At 39.9% G+C, this 17,666-nt stretch overlaps 1 long non-coding RNA gene across 2 annotated transcripts; it reads left to right on the top strand.

Moving 5' to 3' along the window:
• Positions 1-36: 36 nt before the first annotated feature.
• Positions 37-6,794, top strand: LOC140647907 (uncharacterized). 2 transcript variants are annotated; one of them, XR_012041012.1, is made up of 3 exons: positions 37-82; positions 5,185-5,266; positions 5,451-6,794. It is a non-coding gene; the product is annotated as an uncharacterized lncRNA (long non-coding RNA). The 2 variants fall into 2 exon arrangements; XR_012041013.1 differs by having other exon boundaries at positions 53-132.
• The last annotated feature ends 10,872 nt before the right edge of the window (positions 6,795-17,666 follow it).

Below are 17,666 nucleotides of genomic sequence, written 5' to 3'. Positions count from 1 at the left end.
GCCCGCGCTTGCTTCCTTCCTTCCCTCCCTCCTTCCTTCCGCCCGGCCGGTCGTGCAAAGAGCGCCGAATCACAGCGGCGGGGTACGGCGGGTGCTGGCGTTCTCCGCATGCGCATTGGCGGCGAAGGGGGGGTAATACTGGTCCCATTGTCCCCGCCCTTCGCTACGGGTCGGGGGTGGGCGATACCAATGCCGCGGGGGGGAGGGAGGAGAGGCACGTGCCCCTGCCCCTGAGCCCGCAGTGGGTTGCCCCCGCGCCTCGCTGTGGCCACCCTCGCGCGAGCGGTAACGGTCGCCTGGGAGCGGCAGCGGTTGGCCGGGCCTGTGGCTGCGGGCCCAGGGCCTGGCTTCAGGCTGCCGAGCTGGCCCTGCTGCCAGGCGTTGGGGCGGGCGAGGAGGGGGGGAAGCGGCGCCTGCGGCACCAGAGCCGCTCCAGCCGCCTCCACTGTGAGCGGCGCAGCCGTGCTGCGGCTTCGTAAGGGAGTGCCTGCGGTAATGTCACCTGCGAAGGAGGGACCCTCCTCTGAAATCATCCTCCACGGGCAGCAAAGGCTTTTGTTTGTTTTGTGTTTCGGTTTTTGGGTTTGTTTTTTGTTGGGGTTTTGGGTTTTTTTGTTTGTTTGTTTGTTTTTTTTGTAAAACAGCCAGCTTCTATTAAAGTGCAAAATCAAGACTTGAATTCACGTAAAAGAAAAGGAGTTAAATTATCTCCAAGCTTGGAGACAACAAGAAGTTCTCTTGAATATAGGAAAGGGGGGAAATAGAGTTGCTTTTCAGTTGTCAGATGCTCCATATAAAAATACTTGTGAGGAAGCCCAGTGCTGTACGGATGTATGTGCCACCATCGTATGGAGCTTGTTGCAAGTCTGGAAGTCTTGCTGGAAGTCTCTCTTCCAGGAGCGAAAACTACATCACCAAATGTTGATGCACCTTTATTAAACTCCAGATAGGAGAGAAACCTAGGTAGAGAGTAAATGATAAACCTTTTAAAATCACATGTTACTCAAGGGTTAAGCATACCCAATACTATTAAAAATGGAATACTGAGAGCAGTAAAAAGTAGGAAAGCTGTACTGTAGAAGAAAGTCCACTGAAGTCTGAGCATTTTGGAAGGTGTTCACCTTGAAATTGGGCCTGAAGATGGGAAAGTGTTTGTCTTTTTTCTGGAATTTCCCTCATAAGTATACACTTTGTCCGAGTAATACGAGTGATGCTAAGACTGGGGGAAAATAACTACAAACATGCTGACAGTAAAGGAATTTGAATTAATATGATTTTTAAAAACCCCACACCTATGTATTTAGAGTATCAAATAGTATGGGGAGAACATTTTTAAGGTGGAGGTCAGGTAGTAAAACGTATAAAAGGGTAAAATGGCAATGATAAGTAATTTGCAACATCATGAAACTTTCAAATCACATAAAACTGATGGACATCTTTACAAACAAGTTTTTTCTGCTTCTTTTATCCTTGAGACACAAGGAAGTATAATCACAAATGTTTGAAAAAAAGAGAAGAAAAGCATTACCTTAATTTTTTTTTTAATCACTGCTCTTCTTGTGGATTAAATCTGTGACGGACTGCTCTTGACACTGACATACCCTTTGAAAAAAATCTCTGTTTGAACAACTGACCAGCTGGTTTGTCTCACAACGCGTTCTTATTTCACATTGTCCATTTCAGAATTACTCCTGTTCAAACAGTGAGTCCACTTGAAATATACCCAACTGTTTGGGTATATTTCTGGCTGCTCATGGCTTGGACAGGTGTACTCTTCGCTGGGTAAAGAGCTGGCACCACTCTTAGCCAGGCCCAAAGAGTGGTGGTGAATGGAGTTTACTCCAGTTGGCGGCCGGTCACAAGTGGTGTCCCCCAGGGCTCTGTGTTGGGGCCAGTTCTGTTTAATATCTTTATCAATGATCTGGATGAAGGGATCGAGTGCACCCTCAGTAAGTTTGCAGACAACACTAAGTTGTGTGGGAGTGTTGATCTGCTTGAGGGTAGGAAGGCTCGACAGAGGGACCTGGATCGATGGGCTGGGGCCAATTGTATGAGGTTCAACAAGGCCCAGTGCAAGGTCCTGCACTTGGGCCACAACCACCCCATGCAACGCTACAGGCTTGGGGAAGAGTGGCTGGAAAGGTGCCCAGCAGAAAAGGACCTGGGAGTGTTGGTCAACAGCTGCCTGAATATGAGCCAGCAGTGTGCCCAGGTGGCCAAGAAAGCCAATGGCATCCTGGCTTGTATCAAAAATAGCGTGGCCAGCAGGACTAGGGAAGTGATCGTGCCCCTGTACTCAGCACTGGTGAGGCCGCACCTCGAATACTGTGTTCAGTTTTGGGCCCCTCACTACCAGAGAGACATTGAGGTGCTGGAGCGTGTCCAGAGAAGGGCAACGAAGCTGGTGAAGGGTCTAGAGCAGAAGTCTTATGAGGAGAGGCTGAGGGAACTAAGGTTGTTTAGTCTGGAGAAGAGGAGGCTGAGGGGAGACCTTATTGCTCTCGACAACTACCTGAAAGGAGGTTGTAGAGAGGTGGGGGTCGGTCTCTTCTCCCAGGTACAAGTGATAGGACGAGAGGAAATGGCCTCAAGTTGCGCCAGGGGAGGTTTAGACTGGATATTAGGAAATTTTACTTCACTGAAAGGGTTATCAAGCATTGGAAGAGGCTGCCCAGGGAAGTGGTTGAGTCGCCGTCCCTGGAGGTATTTAAAAGACGTTTGGATGAGGTGCTTATGGACATGGTGTAGAGGTGAACTTGGTAGTGTTAGGTTTACAGTTGGACTTGATGATCTTAAAGGTCTTTCCCAACCTATACGATTCTATGATTCTGTGATTCTGTTTCCCATGTTCCTATAATTAAAATAATTCAGTAGCATTTAAGAATCATTACAGTTGCCTGCTTTTTTAAGATTCAGGTTTTTTTTTTTAGTTTCTTGGTCACTTGCCATTCCCTCAGCAACTTTATGGGAGAGACGTGTTGGCTGACCATTTTGCAACCCTTCAGAGAACTACAGAGCAGAATAATTCCATAGAGCTTTATAACAGAGGCGAAGTTGCAAGCTAGACCTAATTCTTTATCATGAGCAAAATGGTGTACTACTGAAAAATACATGAGCTGTACCTGAGTTATGAAATTAAAATCTATTTGGAATGGTTTCCTTGTAACAGAAAGTTCCTAAACAGCAAATTATGTTCCTTTCTGAAGAATTATTAAACTAAAACCTGGCTGTGACGTTGTATGTCAGGCTGCATTACAGTAATGCCTGCCATGTGAACTTGAAAAAATAGGTGCAGTCTTTTCCATTTAATATTTTTCTGCTTACAGATGGGGCTTATGTCAATCACATGACTAAAATTTTTTTCGCTTCATCACAGAAAGACCAAAACTAAATACCCAAAGTAGTGATGTTCCTAATAAAACTTTGTGGTTGCATTAACTGAAAAAAAGTATTCCAAATGTCATCGTCTGAATAAATAAATTCAACAGAAAAGTCCGCTCTCTCTGCCCAGTGCTCCCCCCACAGGAACAACTGGAAAAAGTTTGTAATCTTCAAATTAGATATATTCCATAGTTGAATTGATAAAGGTAATTCAAGAGAATATTTCTCAATTCAGCCTTTATGTAAACTACTTCTAAAAATGAGGTTTCTCTGTGTCTCTTGTAAACAATATATTGCAAGCATATGTGGAATTTGTTTTCTTAGCAAGAGGTATTTTTGGGTTTAGTGTTGGTATATAGTATCTGGAAATAATTGAAAGTTCCATGACACATTTCACAAGATCAAGTGTGGCAAAAGAGTTGTGTATTAGTCATTGCCTTCCAGGTTGCAGAAATTCAAAGAATAGTTTTAGCTTGCAAATACAAAACAGTGTCTTAGGGACTGAATGCAGTAGCTGTCAAAGAGCATGCAACAACACTAAATAATTTAATGTTAAAGGAAAAAAACCCCAGGTATAACGAAAGTTCAGTAAGAATTTATACAGAATATGTCTAGAATACTGTAGATTAAAAAAAGCAAACCACCTTTTTTTTCCCCAAGTATTACCAAGTTCAAAAGACAAAAGGACTTGAGCATAAAGTCCTGAAGTTTGTTTTCCAAAGACTGTGCAAGTGATGAACTGGTTTTTTCTGAGATGATCCATTCTTGAACAAACAGTTCCCTCAAAACAAACAAACAGACCCCTGTGTGATTTGTTTATTCAGTTCCATATTCTAACAGGTATGTGTAATTAAAAAAATTATTCTCCTTTGCTCAAAGTATGTAACATTTCTGAGCAACAGATTTACATAAACTATTAAGTGCATTAGATAAAACAACAATGCAGTGTTTACTTTTTTTGAACACAGCTGCTTCCAGTATTTTGCATTGATGTTTGAGAATAATGTTAGTCGTAATTACTTTAATTTAGAGCTTGGCCCATACATGATCACCCATATCCATTGACAATGCTATATTTTCCAGTAGAGGACAGTTGCCCTTTGCAAACTCTTCAGGGCAGAAGTAGTGTCTTGCTTTTTGGTACTGGCAAATAATAAATATATATGCACAAATTACAAAAATACTGAAATTATGGTTGCTAAGAAGAATGTCCACGGGATTCTGTTGAATTTCTGAAGTTAGTTTGAAAGAACAATGTCAACATATTCAGAAAAAAATCTCTGAATATTAAGGTCAAGATAGATGTATCCATACAGAAAAAAATGGAGCATCTGTCACTTTTGTTGGCAATACCAAATAGTCATGTTACGCTCTTTAAGGTTTTTTTTTTTGAGAATGGAGCTGAAGCAGAATTTAGACATGTAAACCCAAGATCTTTGTATTACTCCCAAAACACCTAAAACTTGTATTTTCAAACTCCATCTGCAAAGTAGGCAGGTAACTAAGCATTGCTAAAGTCTACAGTAAAAACCCAAAGCTGTGCCTGTTGTCATGTACATGATCTATTAATAGCTCAGACTATTTCACTTTTAAATCTAGTTCTCCTGTTGCCATATTTGCAATGGAAAGGCTATATAGCTCCTATGCCTATGGGAGAGGTGAGATTCAACCTCCTAGCTGAAAACAAAATTGAGATTTCAATTCTCAACCCCAAGGTACCAAGGTCAACCCCAAAATCATGTAAATGTGAATGAAGAAGATCATTGAGCACTACTTTTAGTGTAATGCAATTCTTTTTTACAGGAGTAACTCATAGTTGTGCAAGAACACATCTCTGGGATGCTGATTCAACCTGGAATGAGTTCAGCAGGGTTTACTTAGTACTGTAAGTCTCCCGTGTCCTTTTCTAAGTGTAGGGCACAACTATTCAACTTTGTCATTACTAATAAGAGCATATATCCCAATATAGATTAAAAAAACATTAGTAGATACCAAAACTGAAGAAAATATTGCAACTTAATATACTTCCGCCCAAAGTGCTTATAATTCTTTAACTGTTTTTTCTCCAGGCTCAGACTGTAAAAGGATTACAAAGCACACAGTGAAGCAGCAGCAGCACATGGTATTTTGGGATTCTGACTTCCCCAACTCGGGAGAGCTAAGGATCTTTGCAAAGCAAAACCGTGTTACCTTGGAAGACTCTGAAGGAGTTACATGCATACAGAGTGAGAAAGTGTATCAGCGTTCATTGCATACAGCTTTATGTAGGAAACTGGACCTTGATTCTTGACTGACACACACATTCTCTTCTAAAAGACTTTGCTCTATTTTGTTATTATTGTTTATGAGGAGGAGGTGGAGTGTTCAGGGTTGCTTGGAATGTTCAATCTTTTTAATGTAAGTTTACAGGTAAAAACTTTTTCTTACATACAGTTTCATTTGGATTAATTTTTTACTCATTTTTAGCTGAAGCAACTTTAAGCATCCTTTAAAAAGTTCATGAAAATACACAACAAAGACAGTGTAATACAAGAGATCCTATTTTGTAGGTCTGAAATCTTTCTGTACTTGGTACTTTCTGGTAAAGGACGCTGTCAGCTGAGATTTTGATACAAAAAGAACCCATCGAACACCAAGAAAAAATATTTTGATTGGTTTTTACCTTATTTCATGCATCTTGGTGCTTACCAGCAGTTGCTACCTTCTTTGCTAAACTAATTACAGCACAGTACTTGAAAATTGCTCCAAAGTTTTCAGGAGCATGATTAGAAATCTTTGGGTGATCAATTCTGCTTCTGACTATAGGGGAATACCATTCAGAAGAAAATAGATGGGGAAAACCCACCAGTAGAAGTCAAATGGGCAATACAATATCCGTTATATACTTCTGTAATTACATATTAACTTGTGGGGGATTTTTTTCCTCTAGCATCCCTGAATTTGTTAAGAGTTTTTGGAGATGTATCCTTAGAAAAATATATCTCCTACCTTGTACATAAAGACAGGTGTATATATATGCATGCTGCTTCCACTTTTACAGCTCTCAGTTTTATAGTTTATTAACTGAGCTCTAAATTGGCATGCTGCTGTCTGTCAAGCAAAAAGGCAGTTCCAGCATACTATGTTCCTTTTTTAAATGACTGAGAAAAATATGTAGCTTGTGGCTTCGGTGCAGTGGGTGGTTTTTTTCAGTCCCCTGAACAGAAAATGAAGCATGTGTGAATCATATCAATATAACGTATACATCATTGGTAAAAATTCTGGCTGTTTGCAGGTTAAAAAACTGTCACTATTTTTCATGGTGTGCCAGTGTAAACAATTAAAATAACAAGTCTTCACAAAAAGAAAAAACAAAGGCACCTTTAAAAACCTGCTTCACGGTTTTTCTGAACAAGCTTAGTTTGCACCTTTGAAAATGCTTGAAGATTAAAATGGATAAATATACTGTCTATGCATTTGATAAAAATATTTATTAAAAGAAGTTACAATATGATGTACCTAATTTTTTTCATTATTAAACAAAGAGCAGCTCATGTCCCCTAATTGGAAAATATATATAAAAAAAATTTTTTTAGAGTGCTCTCAGTAAATCAACGTTCTTGCCAATTAGTATGTCAGAGTAAGCCAGTGATACTTCCTCCTGACTGTTGCCCAGGCCAAGAACACTCTTAGTGGCTCAAGTAATTAACTGAACCTCCCTGAACAATTTGTATGTTTCATGCCTTTTTTCCTTTCCAGTTTCCACATTTTAAAAAAAGGAGAGGAAATAGAGGTCTGCAGAAACCAAATAATGGTACTAAATGCAAAACTCCAGCAGTTTTATGAGACAGAAATTCAAGAAACATGCACATGCAGGTTGCCCCATCTTCTCCACCCATAGTATCAAATATATATTTCCTTTATTGATTGCTTGAATATTCAGTTTTCTTTCAGCTTGCAAAGTTTAGAATTACAGTTACTGCTCCAGATCTTACATTAAATCTACAAAAGATGTATGCATTTTTATTATACTGTAAAGAAGAAAACAACTGGTCGTGTTTTCATAAGAAAGCAGAAAAAAAAGTAGCATTTTGCTTGTGTAAAACAGTGTGGTCGCTGCTGCTGGTGCTGCTAAAACTGACTCTCTGTTAGTGTGAATGAATTCGTTGCTATCAGTAGACTTCTGAAGTTACCTGAACCCAGTTGTGAAACAGCCCATGAGCTGGATTACATGATGAAGGGAAGTACCTGGCCTGTGGGCTACACAACAACTTCTGGCCTGCAGTATCAGGCTGGTTTTTTTTCAGGGAAAAATTTCTACTAGTAGGATTTGTTGACAGGTGTCAGTTGAGAAGCATGCAGTTGGTAGCAGGCCACCAGCTTGTCCTTTGAAATGCTGTGACCTCCTCATTAGTGAGGACGATCATGAATCTGCCTGACCACCTGAGAGTAATAAGGTGAGCAAAAGACCAACAGTGAGAAGCAAAACCACCATATGGAGTTGCCAGGAGAAGTGATTGAGATGAAGTCCAGTGATGAGTTGTAACATTCTGCCTAGGGTGTCTGACATGTCTGTATCCACCACATTTGCTAGGTTATGTGATAAAAGCTCATCTGCGCACCCACCAAGGAGCACAGAGAGACCACCCTCATCAGCTGTACAGATGGCAAACCTGTAAGCCGGGCTCCAGATCTAATGAGAGGTGTCTTTTGTAGTCAGATGTACTTTATGATGTAGTGTGCCATTAAGGTCAAGACATCAAGAGAAGCAGCCTTTAGTTGGGTTACTGAAATAATAAAACATCCCAAAGAACTCTCAGAGTATGCAAGCTCCACCATAAAAATTGTATTTTAGTATCAAAAAGGAAGAAACTAAGTGTCTTTTATTACAGCGCTCAAATTCATGAGTCCCCTTTACTGTTTTCTAAAAGAAAAAAAAGTGTCATTTTACTCTAATGAGTCAACAAATCAGCCTCAAGATCTTCTTCAGTTCATTAATCAGATGAACTAGATCCATTCATTTGGAACAAACCCCTCTCCGCTGATGTTCATAAGTCTACCTAATGAACAAGCCTTTGGAGTTGCTTAGATGCGGCTGCCCTTGCACATACCTGCTTGAAAGAAAGAATGTATTTATGCCTGCTCTGCAGCTACTCTCCAGGTGACCAGCTCCTCAGATTCCCACTTGTTGATGCTAGGCTCTTGTCTTCTGCATTTGGTTCTTGCTCCCTGACAAGAGGCAGCTCTCCTTTTCTGGCTTGACCTTGCATCGGCTTTCCTCAACAAGGAAGACCAGGGCCACCAAAGCTCTTGTCCATTACCCCTCTGCCAACTGTGGTACTGGATTAGCTTCATGGATGGTGTAAGCCTATTTCTTCTCAGAGTACAGCTGGCAACATACACTGGCTTCCACCAAGAAGTAAACCATAAGTCTCAGCCACAGCATAAACTCTTTACTGTGGTACTGTTCTTAAACCTTCTCAATACATGCAGAAAATTTTCAATTAAAAAAATAATCTCTTTATAGAAGGGCTGAACTGATCCATAAGATATGCTGAACTAAAATAGAGATCCCTAAAATAGAGGTCCTTTGGGGGTTTGTAACAGTAGGATTAAGTCTCTGGGCAGCAGCTCACTTCCTTACAAAAAGAAAAAAAGATGTGAGGAATAGCAGAGAAAGAGGTATACCAGAAACACGAAAAAGCCCGTTTTACAGTAAGCAATAATGACATCTACAACTAAATTAAACAAATAAAACAGAACAACCTCTGTGACAGCAGCAGAAAAAAACCCAAACAGTCAGAACAGGAACCTCTTATTGCTGGATTCTTTCCAAACTATCTCCCCAAGCAGTGTAGAAAAGAGAAAGAAAGTTAAATAAGACCAGTTTAATCCTTAGCTTTACTGAAAGAGACAAGAGACCTAGCAAGAATATTCTTAAAGAGAAGTGGTTGCATATTTTACCTCACATGCCTTTCATATATCTCTTTACAGCTAATAGTTCCTCCAAAATTCTGACAGATGAACTTTGTCTATTCTTTATTTAATTGGTTTTTGAGGTTATGGATTTCTTTACTGGAGATCTCACATGGAAAGTGATATGCATTTAGATTGTAAATGACTTGCCACCATTGTAAAATAACATTTACCCATATTTAATGTTTCCCAAGTACCTTCCTTTATTAGGATACATAACTGTAGCTGCTGTTTCAAATACAAGAAAACTCAAAACTATCTCCAGTTAATTTCTTACTTGATACTAGAATAGGTTGCTTTTAAAAAACTGTTTAACAAACCTTAATGCTACAGCCAAACTGTAGCAAACAAACAGCTAGCTGATGACTTTGATTTATTTGTGTCTGTCTCCCACCTGCGAGTAATACATGCTAGTCAAGTCGGCTGAATACAATTTGGTATCCCTTTCAAACAAACAAACAATTGTACGTATTTCTCACATTAGTGAGTATAAATAGAGGCATTTTTTACCTTGTTTCTTCTATGCCTTTGCTTCTGCATAGGCTTTCAGCTGCTTCCATTGTTTTGACCCAGAGTCAATCTAATACAAAGCTGAGTTGTGTATATTGTTCACTCACTGCTTTGCCTTGCTGGTAAATCCTAAGTCTTGTCTAACATCTTCCCTGTCTTCACTTTCCTCTCCCTGTTGTATTTTGCTATGGCGCTTCTTTTGGGAAGCTGGGCAACTCCCTTTGGCAGCATGGTTTACTCCACTATTGCTGAGAATTCTTGAGAGTAAAATAAACAGGGAAGAGAGTGAAGTCAGCTTATTACAGCCACCCAAATCGAATGTCAGACATGTGCATTCAAATGAGAAGGAGTAAGCAGTGCAAAGCTGTTGCTGAATAATGTGGCTTTGGCAAGGCTCCCTGCAGCATAAGACCCTGCTAAAGGGTAAACTTTCTGACTGCAGCTCAATGCCACTTAGTTTTCCACATTTCAAAGAGCTTACCGAGGACCAATGTGCTATTTTAAAGCTCCAGAGCTCTGAACATTTGAAGTCCCATAAAGAAAGCAGGGAGGACTACCTGAGGAGTCCGAGCAAGGAGACTCGAGATCATTTGGAAATTAGTTGCCCTGGATTAAATTCATATGTGTGAATTCATCTGTCAGGAGTTATGTCTCAGCCTCAATCCAGCAGAAATCAACAGCAAAGTTATGAGTAATTTTAATGTTACCAGACTACCAACAACCATAGACAATGACCACAATCTACATTTCAGTGATTTAGGGCGTGTTTGCAGGGCTAATGCTGAATGAAATTCTGAAGTATTGTTGTTATCACCTTCTGTCATTAGTCATCTCCTCCTGCGTTATGTGCATGATTTAGTGGATAAACTGTTCTTTGATGTGGCAATCTGATAATATCAGGGTATGCAGGTGTCTCTGCCCTTATTTTAAAAAGACATGATTATTGTCTGAATTTACTTTTGGCCTTAAATCTCTTATTCATGATCCCTCTCACTGGGGTTAGAAGACTAAGGACTGCTGTTCTTCAGTGACTGACTAAAAATAGTTTGACGGTTGGGGAAAAAGCTATTCTGATTCAAAACGATCTTTGACATGTGAACTGAGAAGGTGGTCATCTTGGAACATAGGTTTGGGCAGGATCTGCACTCTAGCTTACATAGGCACAACAGTAACATGACCTGAGCACCAAATAACATACTGTTTTTTTATTAGATAACACACTAATGACTATAGAATAATAGTAGCAAATTGCATTCTAAATGGATTTTGGAGGCAATGTGGTAGAATCCAAATATTTTAAGAAATAGAGCTGCTCTTTTAAAAGACAATTTTCTTTTAGGTGTTTAAAATTCATCTACGGTGATTATCTTGTAGTCACAAAAACTGAACAAAGAGTCTGTAATTTCAAGAGTTGAAGTCACACTCTTTAGTTTCAGAAGTGCTTTTCCTCACCCTTCTCATTGCATGCATGGACCTGAATGAGCCACAGGTGCCCTTAGTCCATCCATTCCTGAGAGTCTCATGGTGTCCACGCAGGCTCTGAAGTAAAGAGGAAGGCGGTCGGGTGGTGAAGAGCACAGAGACGTCATCTCAGAGAACTTCCAGTTACTGATAAATACACTTCTTCAAAAGATCATTTACATTCACAAGAGAGTGGGTGGTTCCCAGCCATACCAGGTTTCCACTCCTACAGGAGCATACCAGCATCGAAGGAGAACGCTGCTTGAAGGATGGCTCACCCAACAGCAATGGCAGAGAGTTTTGCAAAGGGGCAACAGTGCTCCAGGTGGCTACCTGGCTTTAGATTGAGACATTAAGCCCTTTCAAAACACATGTTTAAAAGAGCTGGTGAGTATCTATCTTGATACTCAAATTGGGTTTTAATGCCATGTGCCAGCCAACCCTTGGGTAATACAGCAGAGAGGTAACAAGCGCAAAAAATTCGGGACTTCACTAAAGCCATGAAACTGAACAAAATGCAAATTAATGGACTCTTTCTGACTGAAAAAAAAAAAAGGAAGTAACTGACATACAATTTTTAGGCATTTATTTACCTGCTTTCCTTATTTTTGCGTGTTCTTTGAATTTAAATTTAAATCTGTTTCACTTTTACGTTTTCACAGAGGAGCTGCATTCCTTCCTACCACAGCTAAACTTTCATAAAGTGCAAAGGGAAAAAGAAACTAAGTGAAGGGCTCACCAGTGTTTTCTGTTTAGGAGATAATGAATATACCTCATGCAATATGACCAGCAAGTCAGGTGATACACCTCTATCTAAGGAGAAAATAGACTGATGCACATGGTATTCTGCTTCTTTTGTACAGGGACGTGGTGAAGTTGTTCAAGTGGATTTCTACTGTCCACTCACAGCAGTAAAATGATGTTTCAGCTAGCTCCTTGTTGAAAAATCAAGCCTGTTGAAGGAGTATATTAAATCTGAGAGATTTTAGTAAAGTTGTTAACAAAGGAAAAAGAGGCAAGAGTAGAAGATGACTTCTAAACAGACTAAATGTTGTGATAAAAATTTGCTCAGGACCAGTACGGGAAGAAAGGAGGAGGTAACCACATTTCTAGGTGCTTGAGAATTTTATAATATACTGAGGTTTTCCATCTATAGTTTTACCTTAAAATAAATGATTCAGAAGACTGGAAATACAAATTTGAACCTACATATAGGTAGACAAAGTGTGAATGTTACCAGTATAAACAAGGAGTAATAAAATGCAATGGTGCTCTAAAACGCAACCTGACATTGTGAAAACCAGCTTTCTGCTTCTGCATTTATACAACTAGGTACTAATATGAATACTCAGGAAATAGCTGGTATATATGGAAACATAGAAAATAACAGATAAAACAGGAATAAGGAATTTAAAATGTTAGGTGAAATTCCTCAATACTGTTTTATCTATTGATTTTCATATAGATTACTATGGCAGTGACTATCAGTGTTTAAATTCATGTCAAGTTTTGTCTCCATCCCCTGGCGTACTTCATGAAGGACCTGCACGCTTTAAAGGCTGTTACAAAATTATTTCTAGTCTTTAGATATGATCAAAAATTGTCTTTTATATATCTCCTAATGCTAACCCCTTCTTTGCAAAGAAATACTAGCATCTCATTTGAAACCTATAATGTATAATAAGTTTACAGAAAGTCTCCATTTTAATGTTTCTGTGATGATTACACAGAAAATAGTGGGGAAAAAACCCCTAGGCATGTGGTGATTGCTGTATGTTGTACTGGTTTCTTGATCAGCTATTTGCAGAAAGTTATCACTCTCCTGGAAAACACTTTCCCTCTATTAATTATTTATTTCTTTGGAAGTTGGTGTAACTAGCTTTTCTTATATCTTGTGCCTCACATCGCATCTGCTTGGAAGGCATTAGCAGACAAGTTGTCTATGGAAAAGGGTATGTCTTAGAGATTTTCCAGCAGAGAAAACCTTTGTGACCACCACCTCACAGGTTTTTATCTCATATTGTTCCTACATTATTGGTAGAGAACATTAGTCCTTGGAGCTGATCTCCCTTTCAGAATCATCCAGGACTTCCAGGCGGATTTTTAGCTTGAATTTCTCTGTATTTTCTCCGGGAGGCAGTCTGGCCATTCCCAATTAAAATAAAGATTATCTCCCTTTTTTATATGTAAGTATCTTTTTTCCAGTTAAGAGGCATTTCTTGCACTTAACTGGCTAGTACACAACTCTGCCTCTGCTCAGGATAAGCCTCTTCCCTTTCCTTTTTTTTTGTGGTTTCTTTCTGTTTTTGTAGAATTACAATCAGAGGAATCCTCAGATGAGCAAAATTAAAGCACTTTGAGCCCTTGGTGTCTGAATTGCCACAGGGCAGAAGAAAATGGGGGATGTATTCCAAGTGAGTATAACATTGCTCTGTAATCCTTTGCTCAGCACAAGAATTCTGCTGTAAACGCAAGCGTGTCCTTCCACTAGAGGCCAAACTTGTCCTGTAACTGAAATGCAGTGTAATAAATAGAAAGAAGTTCTCAAAGTGGTATTAAAAGCTAAAAATTCTCACATACTATTCAGTTAGCATGGAGGGGAAAAAAAATTAAAAAACCACTAACAGAAGACAAAAGTCTTAAGATATTCCAAATTTATCTTGTAATTTGAACCAGGCAGTTCAAGAATTTGAACTGCACCATGACCAGTTAATATGCATTCATCACCATCTTTAAAAAATGTTCCTAATTTTATCTACTCCTCTCACTACCAACAACTATCTCTGAAGAGAACAGAAGTGGATGAAAAAAAACCCCACAAGTGGTACAAATTCCCATCAGATTGACTATTTCTTGTCTACATGTTTGTCTGCATGTTTGGAGCTGGTACCACTAAAATTGAAGTTTGCCTTACCACTCCAGCTAGGTTCACGACATTTTCACTGATAGATTGAGAAGCTCTAGAAGTGAAGGATTCATGTTGTACACTCTCCTGGAAAGGAAAATGGAGTGTTCTTGCTTGCCATTCCATATGTAATGTAGTGTGAACATAGAAAATTGGTGGCTTCAAACAATAATCCGGGGAAGCTGCCCGCATTATACTGTTTGTGGAGATGGATTTAGCCCATCAGAATCTTCCGCAGTGAGGGGCTGATCTGAGATTTCTGGGTCAGAAAAGGGTGACTGAGATATCCCTCATTCAGGTTTCCTTTGAAGCCTGTTTTCAGGGAAGAGCTAGTGGCAGTGAGCATGACTACTGGAAACACTATGCCCTTACCCATTTCTGATCTACTTGGTGGCTGGATCTGAGGCTTAGTGGCCTGCTTGAATTTGGAGCTTTTATGATGGAAAAAGTCCTTAAGCCTTCTCTCTCTGTGGAGGAGGAGTCTGTCTAAGAAGTGAGTCTTCTGGAAACTCAGCATAGTAGAAGACAAGACATATGATTTATGTTTTCCTTTTCTGGAGCTGGTCATCCTATTCTGAGGAAGGCGGTAAATTAATCTTAGCGTTGTCTTTAAAAGGGGAATTTTCCTCCAATTCTGTCATGAAAATGTCAAGTGAGCAGAAACGATCAAGAGTAAAGGAGATGATATCCCGAGAAATACCTTCAGGTCCTTTACATGAAGTATATTGCAGTTTCTGTGTCCTGTTCTGCTCCAGTGGATCTGTGGCATATCTGAACAAAGTTTGTATTTACAGTCAAAATTTACAGTGGGCAATGGAACTCACTTGTTCCTAATTTGACATTTTCTGCAGGCCTTATTATTCTCCACATAAACCCAAAACCTTCCATACTTCTATCTCAAACATTAGTGCTTTTTGTGGATTTTTTGCAATGACAGGATTCTGGGCTCATCATTCTCACATAAAGGATAATGAATGTTTGAGCATATATATCTATCTAGCGAATAGCTGCTGTGCCCTTTCCCATCTCTCGCTTCAGGTTTGGATGTTGCTATGAGTTGAACATTTTGTGGGGAGAAGAGATGCACCTACCACGCACGACTAATAAGGAAACATTCCCTACAAGACAGGTTTAATTTCAAAGCTGTTGGGTTGTTGGGATAGGCTACATCAAACGAAAGAAATTAAACAGAAGGAAAAGATTTCACGCAAGCAGAGAACAAGCCTCAGAGAAGCTGTGAGTCATTGCTTACAGAAGGTGTAAAGGAAGGTCCACTCCACTCCAGTCCAGCCAGCTGGCTGAGAGGAACCAAAGGCAGGACAGGCACACTGTCTGCCTGTATTACTGTTGCCCAGGTGCTCCTCCATGAGGTCTTCACTTCGGGTGTATGTAGATCAACATGTGAATATATGTGTGGACAATTTCTAAAGGCAAAATACTCATTACTACATGTAACCTATATTCATAGTACATTCTGAAACAGATGTCCAAAGCCTGTATGGGTAGAATAACTTTATGTTAACTCATGAAAGGAAGAAGTTTCAGGATGTTTCTGCCATTTGTTTTCTGATATCATCTGCAAATATTTGGAGGTGCCAGACTTGGATGCTCTTATCATCTGGTCATCCATTCTTAAGTCTTGACAACCTGCTTCTTGGTGAACACCAGCTCACAACAAGGAGTTCAGTTTGGTCATACAGATATCCTCACTTCTTGTCTGCAGTTTTCATTACTGACAAATTGCTCTGGAGCAAGACTTGCAAGGTCCTGTAGAAAGACTTGGAAGACTTTCTTATCTGTACACTTGCTGAGAAGCTTTTCCAATTAAAAGATTTTTATTCCTTTCTTAAATCTCATGGTTCCCTGTAAGGACTCTGCTTGTAATTCGAGATTGATTCACCAGACTGAGCCTGAACAGCGTAGCGGTCCAGTAGCCTGTCAATATTCGAAATGTAGGGAGTGCAAAGACATAAAAGATGCCGGTAGTTCTGTAGCATTGGAGCAAATCCTTTCCAGCCCTCTTCGGGGCACGACATATATGCCTAGGGTAAGTGGTACAGTAACAGTGGGCTTCTGTTTCTCTTTGCCTTTGGGAAAACTAGTCATCTGTGGTGATACTCTGTGCTGGCAATAGATAAGTAATCTTTTGTTGTTGTTGGTTTTACATCCTTCTTCTATTTCTTTCCCTGCGTTCTTCATTTGCCTCTCTGACTTTCAGGGTATTTGTTTTTTGACCACCAGTGCCAGATCATTTTTCTGTCTTAGGCGTATTTGTATCTTTATTGGAATCAGCCAATCATAAAAACCCGAACACAAGCCTACAGTGTGATCCCCTTGCTCAGTTCATAGAAAAAGCTAATCATTTATGGTCCTGATTTGCCCTATAACACCAAGGACATGCAAATCCTGCTTCTGTGTAGCTGGCCTTAATTTTACCCGGTCCAAAGTTCTACAGTTATTTATATGAAATGTCCTATGGGAACACATGTCATCTGGCACACAAAACATACAAGCACATAAGCTAGCTGTATATGTACTGCTGCCATGCTTAAAACCAGCCATACTCCCAGCCCTAGGACCCAGTAAATTCCCTCAATCCCCAGTGGTTTGCAACTGAACATGTGCAGAGAAAAGTGGCCATAGGCTTTGTGGGGGTCCCAGACCTAAAATACTGTCACTGTTTGGTGCTCCCCTACCCATCTTACCAGCCTGTCTGACAACACTGGTTGGCTGGCAAGTCTGTCTTCTGCATCTCAGACCAACTTTGCAGTTTGGGATAGGTTCTGCCTTGGAGTGTGGAAACTGCTTGTTTAAATTTCAGCTCAAAAACCAGGACTCTGGGGAATAAACAGGTAGATCTTGTTACTGTTGTTGGATGTAGAGACAGAGGAATCCCACGCAGAAATGGAGTTTTTCTATTATTTTTCTCTTTACACAGTGCTCACACAAGACTGATTGAAATGCTAAGCCCTGTGTTACTATTTGGAATACAAGAAGGAGGACTTCATGATCGCATCATGGGAGAGATTAAAAGATTGAAGATGAACCTTAAAATGAGTGGTATCTGTTCAGTTTAACCAGGAAAAAGTTAAGGGTGATTTGATCATGTTCTGTTAGGAAAAATCAATGCTTGCTATTTGGCCTTTCAGTCTAACAGAAAGAGGCGTGTCAGGATTCAATGACTGATAGATACAACCAGACAGCTGAAAAAAGGCATATGCTTTTAAAAGTAAAGATAATTCAGTGGTGAATTAGCTCACTGAATTATTTTAAGATTAAAGGTAATACCTTTCCTGACAGAAGTGCTCTCCTTTGAACTAGAATGAAATTACGCAAGTCCTAATAGCTCCAGCCCAATGTCCATACTTAACCTTTAAACCTCACAATTCAAAGACCAGTGAATTTAAACACACTAAGAATGAAATGCCAGGAAAAGAACAGGTTGAACAGCTGG

Source organism: Ciconia boyciana, chromosome 2 (assembly GCF_034638445.1).
Source record: "Ciconia boyciana chromosome 2, ASM3463844v1, whole genome shotgun sequence".
Taxonomy (NCBI): domain Eukaryota; kingdom Metazoa; phylum Chordata; class Aves; order Ciconiiformes; family Ciconiidae; genus Ciconia; species Ciconia boyciana.
The sequence above is the reverse complement of the archived record's forward strand: the minus strand, read 5'-3'. Positions and strand labels throughout refer to the sequence as shown.